This window comes from Temnothorax americanus, unplaced genomic scaffold (assembly GCF_048541705.1).
Source record: "Temnothorax americanus isolate GAGA-0224 unplaced genomic scaffold, ASM4854170v1 Scaffold70, whole genome shotgun sequence".
NCBI classification, from domain to species: domain Eukaryota; kingdom Metazoa; phylum Arthropoda; class Insecta; order Hymenoptera; family Formicidae; genus Temnothorax; species Temnothorax americanus.
In genome coordinates, this window is record NW_027509793.1 from 485,879 (window position 1) to 504,914 (window position 19,036).

At 42.8% G+C, this 19,036-nt stretch overlaps 2 long non-coding RNA genes across 2 annotated transcripts; one reads left to right on the top strand and one right to left on the bottom strand.

Moving 5' to 3' along the window:
* Positions 1-8,090: 8,090 nt before the first annotated feature.
* LOC143906430 (uncharacterized) lies at positions 8,091-16,102 on the bottom strand. Its single transcript, XR_013259515.1, has 3 exons — positions 14,310-16,102; positions 13,837-14,120; positions 8,091-13,508 (listed from the first exon to the last, which is right to left on the bottom strand). It is a non-coding gene; the product is annotated as an uncharacterized LOC143906430 (long non-coding RNA).
* Positions 16,103-16,321: 219 nt separating this feature from the next.
* LOC143906429 (uncharacterized) lies at positions 16,322-18,119 on the top strand. Its single transcript, XR_013259514.1, has 3 exons — positions 16,322-16,773; positions 16,841-16,949; positions 17,138-18,119. It is a non-coding gene; the product is annotated as an uncharacterized LOC143906429 (long non-coding RNA).
* The last annotated feature ends 917 nt before the right edge of the window (positions 18,120-19,036 follow it).

Here is a 19,036-nt window from a genome sequence, read left to right on the forward strand (position 1 = left end):
CCTGAACCTTCATCAACGGATCTACCAACCCCACCTTTATCAAGAGTCCCCAGTGCTGTGCGAAACCCCTTTCACCCGCCCCCGCGCAAGCGTCTCTCAACCCATTCCGCAGCCGTTCCTCTCCGTTCGTCCCTTTTCCACTTTGCCCGCTCTTTCTCCCTCGGCCATCTTCTCGGTTCTACCCTCGTAGTCTCTTTTGGCCCTTCCAGTTCCCTCGTCGTTCTGTCCGCCCCTCCGTCAACGTTTCCCTCCCGTCCCGTCCCGCCCGCCACCCTCCGTCCCGCGCACACCGCCGTTTCACCCCACGGATCCTAGATTAACGGAACCCTTGCTGCCGAGAGAAGGAAGTTAGGTCGACTCACCTAGTGCAAAGGTGTCGTCGAGATGGCGAGATATAGAACGTGTCGTGATAAAAGTAGGACGAATCTTGGATTATTTTCGCCAAGCGCAATCGAACCACGAAAGTCTTTTGCGTTAATCCCATCCTCTTTTTTCCCCTCTCTATCAAGATTTTTTACAACTTTTAATTAAGCATTACGAATTCCGATGTAGGGTAATTTAATTACTTCCGATAGTAGAGCCAAGCCTTTTCCAACCACCGGTTAATCACTCTGTGCGGGTAAAGTAGCCACGTTAAATGCCCGACTTAATTAAATTCAAATGTTAAAAATCCATTCGCGATGTAATCATTAAATTTACGGAATAATAAAATATTGGATTTGTACTGTTTCTGCGATATACATATATACGCGCGACTACACGCCGCTTCCTGTAATCGATTATTCTGCACAATGCCACGTTGTAGCGCGGTATCCAAATTCACATGAAATTACATCCCTCGACCTCGGCGTTACATATTCGAATCTAAATCAAATAATAATTTCTTTTTCCTCTCCTCTCTCTCTTCCCTCGCAAAAGGTAAGAAGACGCTGGTCATCCCGCGCGGGTATCCGCGCGCCGTCACTCCTCCTTTCTCGGCCGAGATGTAAAATGCGAGAAACACACGGGGGGTTGGACGACAGTGTGCGGTCGTTACTCATACAATAACGGTATTGGTAATTAGTTACGTTTTACGTTGGAATGTGTGCGGTCTCACGTGGGAAGAGGGGGAGAGAAAGCGGGCCGCGCGCTGTATCGGTTTATCGTATGTATAGGAATGCGTGTGCGGGATGGGGACCGGGAGCAAAGGGAATTTCCAGCAGACCGCCGGATCGATTGGCTCGAAATTGGAAAAGAATATTAGGTTTCTGATTGAAACGACTCTTCCGAAAATTTCGTCATCCCCGGCCGCGGACGCTGTCCGTGCTGCGCTTTTGTCCTCCGTAAGCGTGAAGAGGGTTCTCGCCTCACCCACCCTCCCGTTCGCCGCTGCCGATCCCGCGATTGTTTTAACGCTCCATTGAGAGCCGATTAATTACCCACCCGGGTGGTCCTTTAAATATTTACGAAAGTATCCGGCCGTGCGCGCCGGCTTGGTTGCCGATACACTCTCGGCGACCGTCAATATTTGCGCGACCTGTACCGACGGTCGCGTCGGTGAAATATGAATGGTCGAAATTTTAAATAACATTGTGCAGTATCTGCGGCCGTGCGCCCGAGCGCGCACGCGCGCGCGCGGGGGGCGCATGCACGCATCTATGCATCCATATCCATGCATCCATGCATCCGCATGCCCTACGCACGTATGCACGCACACGCGCGCGGCAAGAGAGAAGAGTCGCGCGACGCAGCGCGATCCGCGCGCGCGAATATTCCCAAATAATTCCGCACAACGGCATGGCGTGGCACGGCGTGGCCGGACCGGGCCACGACTGCGAATATTTAATGTTTGCGCGGACCAAAAATTCGAGGGTCTCGCGAGGGACTGCACGAGCTGGAGCTCGCGAGGTACCGCAATGCGTCGCGAGCGCGTTCCGAGAGAGGATCCCAGGATGATCGCGATTACAGTAACATTATGTATTCATCAGGAGGTGACAGCATAATCCGAAAGGTTACGATTACGTGGCATCTATTCGAAAATCGTTAACATAATTACGTTGCGAAAGGGCGCGTCGAGTATTTTTTCAGCAAGAATCGTCAGCGCGCGGGCTCAATGAAAATTATTTCAGACACGAAAGTTATTTCAGCCTCGAAAAATTCATGCATAATTCATATAGAGATTGAAGCCGGTGTAACTGCGGTAAATTCATTTTTGGATGATATAACTAATACAGGAATAAATCCCGTGTTAATTATTGTATTTCCATTATAATTTCTTCTTGTCCATTATAATTTCTTTTCGATGATCGAAACCTATATTAATCTGAATTTATATTTCGATTTGATCGAAATGTATTATACAAGAGTAGGTAAAATACATCTCTGTACGAGCCGTCTATTATTGAATGCGGTTATCAAATTTATTTCGATTATCGTACTCTATATTTAAACACCGTCAATTATTTATAGCATTTATATAAACTGTCATTTTATTATATAATCTTAGTAATCTCATCCATTTGTACAGCATCATTCTCTTTCGACTGTCGTGCGACTTGGATCTGTAATGAGATAAAAAGTAGTTTTTCGTCTTTAACAGCACGGAAGTTAATGAGCACCGTGGCACGGATGGAGAAATGCGTTTGACGAGCGATACAGGTCGGTGTCCGCAGCTCTGCGCCCAGCCTGTATTGACTGTTCAACTAACCGTGACCATATCTCAAAGTCCCTTTAGGACGTCCCGTGTCTCGAACAGAGGACGAACGAAGGGGGAGGGGGGACCGATTCCACGGCGATGAATCGCTACCTGTGATTATCGGCGCGTAGCCGTGTTCTCGTGTAGCCGAGGCCCCAATTCCGCACCAGGTCCACAATCAACCGAGGCGATACGCAGCAGCCCGCGTGTACACGTATCTCGTGCCCCAACGTATGTGTATCGCCGTGCAAAGACGACGACGACGACAACGACGACGGGGCGCTCCGTACATAAGACACGTGCGCACGCGAGCGAGCGAGCAAAGACACGACACACGAAGATGCGTGACACCGCATATACGTACATACACACGCAACGTGGTCACGTTTCCCGTGATAGTCCCTACCATTATAACGGAGTGCTATAAACGCGCGTACATGTATGTGAATGCGGTTTGTCGTAGCCGCGCGAGCACCACGCGGGTGCGTGCATGTATGTGTGTGCGTGCGTGCGTGCACGCGTGTGCGTGCTTGCGTCCGTATCTAGCGCCGTGCCCACTGGCGTAGGTTGCGTCCATTTTGATACCATACCTCGGTCTATGTGCCAGATGTATGTAAACGAGGTACATGGGGCACATATAGGGAGCGTATGTACGAGCGAGCGCGGCTACGTACGTAGATAGGGTCGACCGGTAAAGTGGTTAGAGGGTTCGGGATGGAGGTCGGCGAGAGCGCGCAGGGGGAGAGCAGGAGGGAAGGATGGGGGACAGCGAGGGGGAGAAGGTGGCGTAGGTCGGAGGTGGGTCGAGAGGGTAAAATAGAGGGGAAGGTGGTGAACGTTTCGCAAGGGTGGGTAGAGGTGTGGTTGCTTTAGAGGTGCGTTGAACCCAACCAACGCAGGTAGGTTGACATCAACGTGCCTTGTTCCATTGAAACGTGCGAAATCCATGCGGAATCCACCCTCATTCCCTCCTTCCCGCCACCCGCACCTCTCTCTCTCTCTCTCTCTCTCTCTCCCCTTTTGCCCCTCCTGCTCTGCCCCCCTGCCGCCGGTGGGTGGTTTGGATAGCTGGCCCGGGGATGGGGTGACGGTGGGTGGATTTCCGCGATGCGAGGCTGATTTCATAGCGGAGAGGAATACCTGATGCGTGATATCGCGCGATTCTCCGTCTCTCCTTCTCTTGCCCTTCTTCCGTGTCCGATTCGCTTCCCGAATCGGCGGTGGAGTCTTGATGAAAAAAAAAAGGGTCGTGAGATAGATGTAAAATCGACAACGGGAGCCCCGCGTTGCGGACACAGAAAGCGGAGTGACCTTTTTCTCCACAAAGAGATCACAGGCGGACGCCGCGAGTGCTCGTACCGGTGGCCCGCGAGCGTACCGTTACCGCACATCGCGCGGATGCATTAGGCTTGTTCGCAAAATGCTGATAACTATTTACGTTCGTCGCGCGTACGCGATTTGCACGCTATGCTGCGTACACGCGGTTGTTCGGCGCGTTATCACTCGTAGCTTTTTGCGATAACAATCCCTGCGATACCAGGGCCAGAAATTTTTTGCCATGCTCTCTCTTTCTCTTTGTCCCGCTTCATGTTGCGTGATAGTAAAAAAAATATTTCAAAAAAAGTTCGAATCACAATATTTTTCGATTATTCGCGTGGAAAATTCCGTAAATCTGTATCTAGAGTGATTTCTAAATCGCGAGCAGTTAAGATATTCTCGTACATAGGGCGCAACCCCAATTAACCTAAGAGAAAACTTAATTACGTATACGACTCTAATGTACGGTTGCTTCGTGCTTGCAAGTAGAGATTGAATATACGGAGTAAGGTAAAGGTACCAATACCCGGACATGTACCTATATCCGGACACCTTTATTATTTATAAGTATAACGCGAATTAAAATCAAAGATAAAAGTATTTTTTCTTGTAGTTTGAAACTTTAATTATAATATCCAAATGTTTATTTTCATAAATTTATATTTTTTTAAAGGTATCCAGACACAGATACGTGTCCAGGTATTGGTACATTTCCTATGCTTAAGTGTCCGGGTATTGTGGTACCTTTACCTTATGTGAAGAGCATCACATATTTTCTCTCGGTTACATTCTCATCTTCTAACGAGTTCGGAGTCCATTTTTCTATACAAACATTTGATCAGCGTCTATCGCTTGTTGCTGTCTTTCTAATTTGTCAACATCTTTGTGCGATTATTATATCTCAATGACAAAATTAAAAAGTGCACGCAAATTTTATTTGAAATAACATCAGTATTATTATTCTTTGCAATATATCTGCATTCGGAAAAAAAATTTTGATGCATTTTGGACACCATGAAAAAAGTATGTAAAACTGCACGGACAAGTGTACAATTTGTACAATTTATGATGAAAATATATGCATCGTGTATAATTTTTATTTTACTTGTTGTTTGTGTAATTTTTTCTTTTTTATATTGACGACTATTAAAGATCCATGATTTAGTTCCACGCGGCTACTTTCTAAAATTGGGAAAGTCCTGATTTAACTTGTAAGTCCAGTATGTCTTCCATTACACTGGTATCAACGGTCGATTCTCGTACCACTCACATGTGTCCGACTTTTCCCTTTGCGTACAGGAAATCGAAACGCGCGAACTTTCTCCCCTCGTCATGCGTTTTCCATCTCTCTTTGCGAGCGTCTCCCTCGTACATATCACTGTGGATCACGGTGAATTCAAGCCATCACGTTCGTACTACTACTAGCATCTAACAAGATTTGCAAGGTGTATAAGATCATCCATTTCTCGTCTAATCGCCATTGATAAAAAAAGTTAAAAAAAATGGTGCAAATTAGAAATTTGCACTTGACTTCCTCATAGAGGAAGTGACGTCTTAAGATGCTAATACAGCTCTCTGATTGGCTGATGACGCCTTAAGACTATACTTAAGACGATCTCGAATATAAGACCCGACTATAAATACCGGCCTTAAAGAATTACATAAAATAGAAATAGAGAAGACTGAAAAATATAACAAAATAAAAAATAGACCGATATCTTAAAATTTACAGAAGTTAAAGTTATTATAAACATTTTTCTAAAAATTATGGACCTTTGATCGCGTATAAAGTTGGGTCTAATCAAATAAATCTTGAAAAGTTATATATGAAATAGGGGTAAAAAAAAGACTGGAAAATATAATAAAATTAGAAATAGATCGATATCTCCAAATTTGCGGAAATTAAAGATAAACAAACATTTCTGCAAATTCAAAATTTTATTAAAAAATAACCCCTTGATTATTAGCAATTTTTAATAATTCTATTATATTCTTCAGATTTTTCTACCCCTATTTCATATATAATTTGTTAAGATTTGGTTGATCAATTCGGGAGATACAGAAATTTCGGTAAATTTGGCACAGACATACACACATACATACACACATACCGACATTTTTTTTAATGCAATATTTCGACGTTTTAGAACACTCTGAACATATTGACATTAAAAACTCAAAAAACAATCTTTTCTTTGGTTTCTTCTACCTCTATTTCATATATAATTCATTAACATTTGGTTGATTAGAGCCAACTTTATACGCGATCAAAGATTCATATACGATTTTACGAAAACAAAGCTTCCTCTATGAGGAAGCAAAAAGGAAAAAATCAATGTGTTCTGTCGTAATTTTCCGAGTCGTTGTCGGTTTTTCATCGTTTTTTGCCTTCGTACAATTTTTCGGCCGCAGACACATCCCGCGGACATCGGACAGAATTCGTTGGACGCGGCTAGCTCGTCGTGGTGGAAAGCAGAAAATTTCGGCTCATTTTCCCATAATTCTCTGCGCTCGCTTGCTGGCGTGCGTTTGCCTGTTGGTTCCGCATTCGCATCGGAGTGCGTAATTCAGCTGTACCTAACGCTGGTTAAGGGTGGCTCCGGGCGGTCGGTCGGTTGGTCGGTCGGTGGGTGGCGATGGGTCGGTCGCGAGAGTGTGGGTAGGGGTGGACAGGCGTTGGAGGGTGGGTGTTCGGGTGGTCGACGGGCTGGCTGGTTGCTAGTGCGGGAGTGGGTGGACGAGTGGGTGGATAGAGACTCCAGGGGACGGTTGCGACGGGGGAGGGAGAGGGTGAGTCAGAGAGAAGAGGTGGCTCGGTTATTTGTGTGTCAGCCGCGTTGGGACCCTCTGCCCATCCTCTCCCATTCCTCGCTACCTCGACCACCGCACCCGCCCGCTCCGCGCTCTTCCCGCTCAACCACCCCCGCAGAACGCTCCGCACAGGGACGACGTCTGCGGATGTGTCCGCGTGGTTCAGTATGTGTGTGCATGTATGTGTACATGCGCGCGCGCGTATGTGTGCATGCATGTATGGGTGGAACGCGCTCGCGCTCCTATGTACGTCGCACCTATGTATTACACCTTACAAACATCACCTCCATATACTCAGGGCTACCCTATGTGCCGGATATGTAGCTAATACATAGGAGAATATTGTACCTCTCTCTCCCGCCCTCTCTCTCTCTCTCTCTCTCTCTTTTCCACCCCTCTGTTCTCTCAACCATTCGCTCGCTCTCTCGCTCACGGTCCCCTCTGATACACGCACGGCGAGGGTCGTGCGATTTCGCACGCGTGTGTACACATACTTGAAGAGATAGGGTGAGAGAGGAGAGGCAGGGGGAGAGGAAAGAGTGAAGAGGAAGAGAGAGGACGGTATAAACTCTCTCTCTTGCTCCCTCTGTCTTACACCCCTGTGAGGGGGTGGCTCGCAACGCGGGGCTCTGCTAGCAAGTAGGGACGTGTACACGGAATACTCGCTTTACGGAGACAGGTATTCTCTGAGACATGCACACTGGTATCGGGTACCAGTTGCGTAAGTACGTGCGGAATAGACGGCCCCCAGAGGGTTGGCGCGAAGGGGGTGGTGAGTAGTCTCGCATATGTTCGCTTCAGCGCTTTGGCCGGCCACACGCGTTCCTACGCATGTAGGTTTTAGAGGATAATTGAAGACGCGAGACGTATACACGCGATTGATGCCTCTTTCACTAAGTGTATGCTTAATCTTGCGGTTAATTGGAATCAACAACTGCTCATTAATGGAAACTTGAGCCTCGGATTATTAAAATGCTAAAATATTTTTGTTCAAAAATATATGTCAAGTATTAATAGTTACGTTTAACACTTTAGTGTTTGAACACTATTAGAGATGGTCAAAATTATTAACTTTAAATATCAAATAGTCAACATTTGTCCCGGCCATTTGTATCTTTTATAAATTGACAATAATTTCGTTATCAAACCGTCGACATAGTTTTATTGAATTGTTTTACAATTTACGTTGTTTAAATACATTTTTATTTAAGATTCCAAAAGAAGACATAAATTTGTAATTTATAATATTTAATTTATTATTCTTGCAAGGAAGTTAGAATAACACACTTGACAGACTACACCTATGTGACATAGGTTTTAAGATAGTCAGGTGTATCGATCGCCAGTATCCTAAGCTAGAAGTTAGATCAATTATTTATTAAATTAACAAATTTTTTTCTTTGTCAGTAAAAAATTAACAAGATTTATATATTTTGACCAAACTGACTTTAATATCAAAGATTCTTACATTAACTCGACGTTTCGACACTGGTTTTGTGTCCTTATCAAGAGATTTCTAAAAAGTATACATAACAAAGTCATTACAAGCACATCATTACAGAAACGAATGTTGCACAAGGAATAGTTAAAAAGGAAATATCTATATACCTATCTCATCATGTTCACGAATTATTTTAGCTACACGTAAAGTTCTTGCAGTTCTAGTAACTTTGTCAAAAATTCTTTTTTAAAAAGAGTCGCAATCCAGAGAGCCGTAATCATAATGCGGACGGAACGGACAGGTGACACGTCGTTCCGAATCGAAAGACAGCGATCGACTAATCATCGAAATATAAATAAGCGACTAGGTCAACAGAATATAAACATACACATAGAAAGAAATTATTAGGTAGCTCTTATAATTCTGTCGTATAGCGGATTGAGATTTTCCGTGTCCTTCTTTAAGTTAATCGTGTTTATTTGTTCTTTTTTTTATATTATAATTATTTATTAATTGATCGCTAATTCTTCTCGCGCAATGTTAGTGTCAAAAGATCATTGAAATTCTGCAGCTTTTCTGCAGATGGAATTAACAAACTAAAATTTGCAGCAATACTGTATGAACGAAACTCAAATTTAACGCAGACAATTTAAAAATATCGCCTTGATTGTGTGCGAATTAATTGTTTCGACGACAAAGGGATACAAAACAAAACGTCAGCTTATTAATGAGTCGCTCGAATACGCGAACAAAGCGTGGAAGGAAATAAATGGACTAATCGTTCGAACGTTCGCGCGATTATATAAAAAATCGTATTCCTATACGTATTATAGTCTGTTCGTATGTATGTAGAGAATCTGTAAGTCACGATACGATAATCGACTGCGAGTCTCGAATTGCGAGAAGCCCAACGCGAAATCAAAATGTCGATGTCTTGAGAACAAGGCAATTCCATTTTGCAAGTTCAGTTACAGATATAAAAAAGCAAATATTTCATTCCTACATAACATTTCTTTCCTTTATTTTCAATTTAAAATTTACAAAAGTTATAATGTTAAGAGAAAGAAAGTCGTCATATAAATTACAAAGAAATATACATATAACACTGTTTAACAAAAAATGATTTTTTTTCGAGCACACAAACGAGATAATTATTTCCTATTTTTCTGGACTGAGAATCCCATTTATCAAATTGCTCTATCACGTCGCAATTTAAGATATTTGCGGTTAAATTTGCAAAAAGACTATTTTAGTGTTTTTTGACATCGTAACTATGATAATATGTGACCTGTTGGAGAAGTTTTATTGCAATCAAAATTATATATTACGTTTTTAGCCTACTTTCAGCCCTTAACAAAATTGTTGTGTCGATTACGGTTAAGACGTTCCGTGCCGGACTAATTTTATGTGATTTGTCTTCTACGCCGCGTAGGTCACCATTCACGCAGAATGTTCATTATAATTGCAAAGTGAATTGTGTTCCACAATACAAAAAAAACAAAGCAAATATTTTTATTAAATATTTTAATATTAAAACTTATTATAAAAATACTTATTAATACTCAAAAAGCTAAAATATTAAACGGCCGGAACGAAAAGTCTTAGCGTCGGTCATCGATGATCTATGTGTGCGGCATGGAACGTATTAAAAAGATATTTATAATTAATATAGGATCTATTGTAATAATCTATGTAAGTCGCAAATTTTATGCAATGGACTCTATATTAATTTTGAATATCTTGTGCCAAAATACACTAAAATAGTTCTTTTTTTGCAACTTTAATTGCAAATTTCTCACAATTGTAACGTAATAAAACAACTTTATAAACGAGATCGTATATAGCGCAAATAAAAAAAAATTATTAGGAAACGATTACCTACATTCGCTTTTTCTTTAAATAGTGTAATTTTCGAAGTTTCTTTTTATCAATAATCAAACAACTTTACGATTAATCATTATAATTATCAACATGTCAGAATTGCATTATCAAAAACGCGCGAAAAACTTAATCGCTGCAAACGAAATTACCCCGCGAACGGAATGCAGACACGACAAACGACGAAAGAGGCACTAACCATCGAAATAAACGCCACTTGGGAGCGGCGGGTGAGTTATACCGCCGTGTAGCGTTGTGTCTGCATACGGTCGGACTTGTTTCTCGACTAAAGGATGCAGGACGAAGAGAAAAGGGGGACAACCACGCGCGACGCGAGACCGTTACGGAGAATGTACTCGCTAAAATATTCGCGAACTAACTTGCCATGCTCGCGGTGGACAGGTATCCATCCACCTTATATATTCGCGAGTTATTGTAGGGGGAGGGCGCGAACCAATGGAGGTCCAGTGAAAACAAAAGAAAAGACAGTTCGCGGTTACACTCGTACCTTAAATTATTTTGTCAGTTATGTATTTTACGTGTCGCACGAAGAGAGCGAGAGAGCCAGGACGTCAACGGCAGAAGGAAGGTCGAGAACGAGAAACGAAAAGGAGATAGGATGACGGGAAAGGCGGTAGGGGAGTGGAATGGGGAATGTGAAATGGGCGGAAGGTGGGTGTGCGGGAGAGCGAAGCAGCAAGATACTCTTCCCTCTGAAAGGTGGAAGGCATTTCAGCCCGAGAGCACGTTGGCTCAGCTGTGTTTTCTGTTCGGGGGTGGTTGCGGCGTAGCAGGCAGGGCTGGTGCGCGTCGAAGGGATGGGTCGGAAGGGGAGCACAGAGTGTGGGTGGTTGGTGGTAGCGTAGTTGGAAGAGAAACAGAGAGAGAGAGAGAGAGAGAGAGAGAGAGAGAGAGAGAGAGAGAGAGAGAGAGAGAGAGAGAGAGAAAGTGGGTGGTAGATGGGGTGGTTGGGTTAGGTGGATGGCCGGCAGGCAGGCAGGCAGGCAGGTAGGTAGGCAGGCAGGCAGGCAGGCAGGCAGGCAGGCAGGCAGGCAGGCAGGCAGGCAGGCAGGCAAGCAGGCAGGGCAGGCAGGCAGGCAGGCAGGCAGGCAGGCAGGCAGGCAGGCAAGCAGGCGGGCGGGCGGGCAGACAGGCAGGCAAGCACGCAAGGGTACGTCGAGCTACTGCTAGGGGGTGGCGGGTAGGTGGGTGGCTAGAGAGTGAGTGGGCGAGGGAGCGGTAAAAGGGTGCGGAGAGGGAGGGAGAGTCGGGTGGCGGGTTGTGCTGGGCTGCTTTGAACTAAGCCGGGCTGGAGGTGGAGTACACTCGGTGGTTGGTGAAGGGCAAAAGGGGACAGGAGAGGCTGGATGGTTGGCTGGCACGGGGGCAGAAGGGTGGCCGGGGACCAGAGGCGAGGGGGAGCAGAGTGGCGAGGGGGAGTAGAGAGGCGGGGAAGGAAGGGTGAGTAGGGTGGTTGAACATCGGGGTCCGCTCGTGGTGTGGGACGGCAAAGGTAGGGTGGATATGGGGTGGTAGTCCTGGGCACCGCAGCCAACCTAACTACAACGTGGCTACTATCCACTGTTCTAAATAATTCCGTGGTACGATTGCTGCGGGCTTCGGTTGCCTCCACCTGCCCGCTAAATCCGAGATCCACATACCCGCGCGAAGGTTCAAAGGGACGGCGAAGGGTGAAAACGAGGGGAGAGAGAGGATAGAAAGAAAATATAAAAACGCGCGCGGAAGAGAGCCGCGAAACTCCGACGACGGCGGAGTTACGCCCGTGCGCGCGAAACGGTTTTTAACTATTGGGATCTACAGAGTTCGCGTGGATTACTCGGCACCAGAGGGGAGCGGTAACGGCGCCGTGGCGGCGTAAAGCGGGCGTCGGGGAGTTGTGTACTTTGCATCAGCGGGCACGTGAGAAGAATGATGAGAGAGTTTATGCGAGGCTTAATCTTTTTAATGTCGAAACTTGGGGGTTGTCGTAAGATGTCTTGAAATTATTAAAGAAACTTGATATTACAGCTTTTTACACTGCGACACAAAAATTAATATATATTGATATATTTAATTTTAAGAAATAGAGAAAGTTTGTACTTAAAGTTGATGGCACATGCTAGAATATTCTGCGCAAGTCAGCATTTAACGACTGTCTGTTAATGATTTCGATTAATGATGTAACAATAATAAAATTAACGTTAAATTTGCAAAACAATATTAATAATAATTTATACTGAAAAATTAAATTAAATATAATTCTAATAAGTAAAATACGACCGCTATGATATACAATCAATTACGGTTCCAACTAGAAGCTGTATTTCAAAGACAAAAAATCGGCGCGTTGCAGTTTACTGAGTTCGGAAAAAGTACATAAAATTCACACAATATTATTAAGTTATCAAGATCTAGTCCGGACCGTAATTGGCATTTTTCTCTCTAATTATAAGTGAAGGAGATAATTCTAATCAAATGTTAATAAAATAATTTCTATTATCATCGAGAATCATTTGTAACCGCATTATACTAATCGATACGCCAAAGAAGTATAACGGAAATAACAACTATATATGAAAAAATCAACGTAATCGTCGCGAAAATCCGCAAAGTACATACTGACCTGCGACGTGCGCGCAAGATCCTTTGAGCGCAACACGAAAGAAAAATCCGGCTAGTACGTGTATATGAAGGAAGCGCGCGGTGTATCTTTGCTTAATAAACGAATCATAGAGGACTATTATGCGCGTACACAAAGTCGCCGGGGTACACTCGTACGTGCACAAAGAATGGAACAAACGATTTCGCCAACTTTACACGGCCGCACACGTACGGCCGTTCTATCACGTGCGTGCGCGCGCGTGCTCGTGTGTGTATATGTATAGGTGGGAGTGTAGAGTTACAGCAGCGGCAGAGACAAGCCGGGTAACGTACGTAACATTTGTAAGTGTAGATCGTGTATGCTACTCTGTATGTGTTTGTGTACGCGCGCGCGCACATCCTTACACCAACGAGGGCTGTGTATGGCTGCAGACAGCCTCAGTCCAGAGGATATTTCGCAGAAGGGTCGTCGTCGGTCCAGGTCGAATCCTGAGGGTTGTTCGTTCTCTCAACCCTCCGGATCCCTCAGCTCCCTTCTTCCTTCCCCTCTCTTCGCCCTCTCCCCTTTGCCACGGTTGGGGTCGAAGGCGAAAGCTTCTCCTTTGCTCCACCTTTGCAGGAAACGACCCTGCAACTCGAATGAGAGACCCTCCCTGTTCCCGTTTATCCTGGTTCCCGTCTCAGGCGAGAGGTAAGATCCTATTCCAAACGCGTACAAGGGACGAACCTTTCCTGAGGAGCTCCGTTGCCCCGGAAGATCCCCCGAAATAAGATGTTCTTAATTCACTGGCAACATTGTTTAGGGTGCAAAAGCAATTACGATGTATAGTAAATCGAAATGACCGCAATTTCTGATTGTGCCAAATAATCCAAGTATATATGTAGACGACATATTTCAAATATAATAGGTATTCAAATTCTAAAAAAATCGAAGTTTACATCAATATTAAACTAAGTGACTAAGTGACTATCATCAACTGAAAAAAGTCAAAGAATATCTTTTAAAGATTTAATGTAATTTTTAGAGAGAATAGTTTCTAAAATTATTCCTTAATGTAATAGTATTTTCAAAGAAAACTGAGAAAGTATTTATATACTCTTAGTATTTTATTACCTCGAAATTCTGCAATTCTATCCAGCCATTACAGAAATAGATCGTCACGTTAGCGATCGATATGACGTCGGCCGCGACGCCGCTGAATGGACCAGTATACGCTAGGACGAAGGTAGAACGGCGAACTAGGACGGGCTCCGGAAATTTAATGATATCTTCCCGAAAGGTTCGTAGCCATCGCTATCTTCGTGTAGCCCGGGTACCTTCCGCCGACAATTTCTTCTCGCAAAGCTCTCCCTTTGCCGTCAGTTTCCACCGGAGGCGGAAAGTACCTATCTTCAAGTCTGCAAGTCCCAAATACTCACTCACTAACCTTCCTACGACGCACCTACCAATCCTGCACGTTATACCGTGTCGAAATGCATGCGTACACACGCACGTGCGTATGTAGACAAATAAATGCGTGTACGCGCAGGCTTGTGTCGAGTGCTTCCACTTATAACAGCATACGATTGCAGATTGCTTCTACTAACCTTCTATTAGAATTTCGTGCCTTCAGTGCCTTTCTTGTATATGAAGCACTTTTACTTTTATGGGATGTAAAACGGGGCGATTCGCGTTTTTTTATTCAACAAGATATGTAATTCTCGAATATCGTTTTCATCGAATTCGCGTATCGTTGCAAACGTTTCTCACACTTGAACTTCAAAAGGCAATATTCCAAAACTTGTTTTTTTTTTTTTTTTTTTTTTCAAGAGAACCCTTCTTCAACTGTCGAGCCTTCCTAAAAAATTCAATTACCATTTTATTTGCAGCATTGAGTATTGCAAGCGTATGTTCGTGATTGAAATACACATATTCAGTAAATATCTTGTCTTTTTGAATCAAGTGCCTCAAATTGAGAGAAAAAGAATCGAGAATTTGAATCTATAAATTGCAAGATAGTAAAACTTTCTTTGTAAAAAAAAACATTTTTAATTTTAAGAAATTTTCAAGTTCTAAATTTCTACACTTTGCATGAATCATAATTCCCTCTTAAAGAACGATTTAATTATTTAGATATTTGTTAGAAATTTTTTGGCTCCACGTGCCATGCTTGCTATTTGGATAACGAGTAGGTTGCCGCTGTCAAGCGTTTGCCAACAAAACGCCTCGCTGTTCCGGCTTTTTATATATATTAATTTCTTCGTTATTAAGCACTCAAAGGCATACGTCGTACCACGAAGGACTGTGCGTTATTATAACTATGCTGTCACACCCACGTATAGCGTGTGCCGTACACATTAGTCGGCTCGTTCGTTTACGAAAGGACGTACATTGCCGCACACACGTTTCGCATATATACGAAATATCTTCGCAATGTCGTCGGCCGCTCTCTCGGCCGGATTAAAAAGGGCGCGCGCGCTTTGTCGTACGAATTGGGTCATCGCAATTCAACTTTTCGATCTTAATCGGATTGTTGGCGCGAGCGAGAATGGACCCGCTGGGAGAGAGAGCTCGTGGTGGCTAATACGCTCACGTGACGCGAAATAAGATTATAATTAATATACCGTGTATCTGTTGCATGCGAAATCGATATACTGGCGTCTCTTCCGCGCGTTCCGTCCTCGACAGATACAGCGCGAACTCGAACATAACGAAGCGCAATTTTGAAATCAGATCAAGGTTTCGCATTGCATCTCTAAATGCAGTGGCTCAAGATGTGGTCAAACAACAAACGCTATTAAGAAATACAGATTACAATAAATCGAAAAGCGCGAGCGTCGTTGATATGAATAGAATCCTACGTTTAAAAAAATTTTTTATTTAAAAAGTGTTATTTTAGCTGCTTTTTAAAATGAAAAACGCATCGATTTTTCCCGACACATGAAAAGTGACATGTAAAGTTGGGCAATGCTTGGAGAACGGAAGAGAAACCAGCGCGATACGACACGACCTCTACGTCGATCTTTCGGTAGCGGTTCGTAGCGGACACGTTGTTCTTCGGACGGACCTTTAACACCGGAATACAACAGCGGCGGCGGGCAATGCATATGCATCCAGCTCCCGCTCTAACCGTTGCATACGGCCGATAAAGTTCGCAAGGTCGACCGTTCGCGGTGGCGGCAGCGGTGACAAAGCGATCCGTCCGGGAAATATGAGCACTGCTACATTCGCCATGTTGGCTACCATAGCGTTGGTTGAGCTTGGGATGTGGAGCTGTTTCCGGTACTGGAGAACAAAGCAAGTGTATATATATATATATATATATGGAGGGGTTAAAGCCATAGTGGTGTAAGTCAATTTTTTTGACCACTTTTTTTCTTCTTTTTTCAACATATCTGCATGTGTACCTTCATCTATGAACTTAACTCGATAGGTTAAAAAAAGTGACTTACACCACTATGGCTTTAACCCCTCCATATATATATATACTTGATATCACACATTAATATATATATATATATATATATGTATATGTGTATGTATGTTGTGTGGCTGTACATATGTATATACATAAATAAGTATATATACATATACCTACATATCACGGTTATAGCCCTTCCCCTGTTCGGCCTACCTCAAATATCCATCCCTCATATCATTCCTGGTGCTGTGGAAGCTGTTAGAGGGTTGTGCGCGAGGAAAAACTCGACACACACATACAATCTTACATAATTACATAAGTTTATTTATTTCTAGTATAGGTAAAATGTGTCGGAGAATAATTTGATTTCGGCGCATTTCACGCAATGTGATCTGTTAACGTGTTATTGGTGCGAGAAGTCGATCTCAGTTGTAGAAAGTGCAGTTGTAACAATGACGATGCATTTGATATCTGCACATCACGCTCGACTGAGACCACTAGAACCTTATTTAATTAACAATTTTGAAATGATGTGTACGGATATTTTGTATATGATGCAAGCGTTGCTTGCAAATACTACCAACGTTAAACGATTATTCGCTTGAGAAGGCTCATTATGATTATCATCTGACAGCGACACAGCAAGATCAGTAAGTACACATTAAATTTTTCTGCAAAACAAAAGATAAAATAATTATTTCTTCTAATTTAATACAGACACCGTACAGAGCCAAATATTACAAAATCGAGAAAGCACAGAAAATGTGCAAGGTACTCGGAGAAGAAAGTTGGTAAATGAATCTCGGCAAGAATAACAGGAGATTTGGTGAGTAATTATTCTTTGCTAATTTTTTTAAATATATATACTTTTATATATATATAACATTTTTTATTAAATTTTTTGCGTTATATGTAATAAGTAACCAAAATGTATTTAATGTATAATAGGATATTATATCGTATCAATATCAATTATAATGCTACATATTGAGATCTTTTTGTCCATTGTTTCAGACATTGATTTTCAATATACGGGTACTAAAATTACGTTTCTAAATTTTTATTTTTTGACTGAAACTTTCTTGATTATGACATGACATTATTAAATGTTACATTAAAAATAAATGTTGAATTAAAAGACGCTTCTTCAAATTTGAGAATCAGGTAATATAAATTATAAAATTGTATATATTTGCACATATATACATATAAATACATATAATACATGATAGATATAATATACTACAGCCTTATCCATCTCATTTGTCATCTTACCCATCTTACTTCTACAGCTGATTCTCGATCGGCTTTCACACACACACACACGCACGCACGCACGCACACATCAGGCTTTAATCATTTCTATCATAACGCAATGTTTGGATAAATTGGAAAATGCGATTTACGCCGATTCTAATAATTGTTTCAATAATTGCGCATGGATTAACAAATATTACACAAAACTTAATCTTAATAATGTAACATATTTAAGATATACGAATAATTCATTCAACAATACAAAAAAAAACACAAGAAAATTACATACATATATTTTTTATCTATATATATATGTATATTTCTCTTTCTCTCGTTTACCCACGAGTCAACTTCCGCTCGGATACTTTCAAGGACATCGGCTGGCACGATGAGGCCGGATACCCGGAGAGTGCGGTCGACAGCATCGAGGATTCGACTAGGTCGCCTCGCGGCCAGATCTTTAAGAATCCGCAACTTCCGGCGAGAACTTTCCGCCGACGGAGTATTAACCCTCAGGGGGTTGAAAAATATTGCAACTCCGTCTAAGACGGTGTCTTACTTTAAGAATAGTAAATTGGAATACCTTCTCTCTTACACAACAGAATCTTCGAAATTTAAAAACATATAAAGCCTTCCGTTGTTAATAATATTCTTTATCGTGTGGTACTTTCGAAAATGATGTTGTGTGAACTTTATGTACAAATAATTATAATGTTACTAATAAATATAATAAAGATTTCGTGTCTCTACTTACTTTATTAAGACATTTTATCTATGTATTATTATATCTATTCTTAATTGCTTTATTAACTTATTAAATTCCATTGATTTCTGTGGTATCAAGCATATATCTGCAAGCCGTATAACAGTTCCAATTAATATTGTTTTTTATAAGGGGGTTGTTAAACTTTTAAGGACTGGCCCATTATAGGAACGTTTTTCGCGGATTGGAATGAATTTATAATTTCCTTAATTTTCTTTCATTTCATAAGAGGGTCAGTAACATGAAGAGATCCGGAATTGGTGTGGGGACGAAGGATTGGAGGGATGTGCAGTGTTTATGTTTCGGTTCACCTCTCTAATTTCCATAAGGACCGATTGGCGCTATCTGATGAATGGCGATCGCGCGCCTCGTGGTAATTAGGTATTCGGCGGTATCGGGAGAGATCCTATCGACGAGGGTTCGGATACGTTTTCTCTCTCTCTCCCTCCTTCCTTGCCTCCCTCCTTCTCTCGATGGCGCAAAACAATTATGAATCTGGCACGAGGATCGAGATCTCGACTCACCCTCCCGATTCCTTCCCCGTCATCTCTGCCTCTCTCTCTCTCTCTTTCTCTCTCTCTCTCTCTTCCATAAGAAGGAGCGCGCGGAGATGTTAAATAACCAATAATTGAGCGGCGCTCATAAAATCTTCATTACACGCCGACGCTCTAATAAAATCGTCCACGCACTAATTTCACGGCCCTTATCTCGATTTACCCCATTTTCGCTCAAGGGGATAGCTGCCCCTTCTCTCTCCTCTCTCCCTCATTGCCTCCCACTCTCCCGCCTTCTCTCTAGTCACAGTAACGCTTCACAAGCCGGCAGCGGCGGCAGTCAGGCACACGGAAGAACGAGATGGGAAGAGGGGGTTCTGGCTGGTAGGCTGAAGAGCG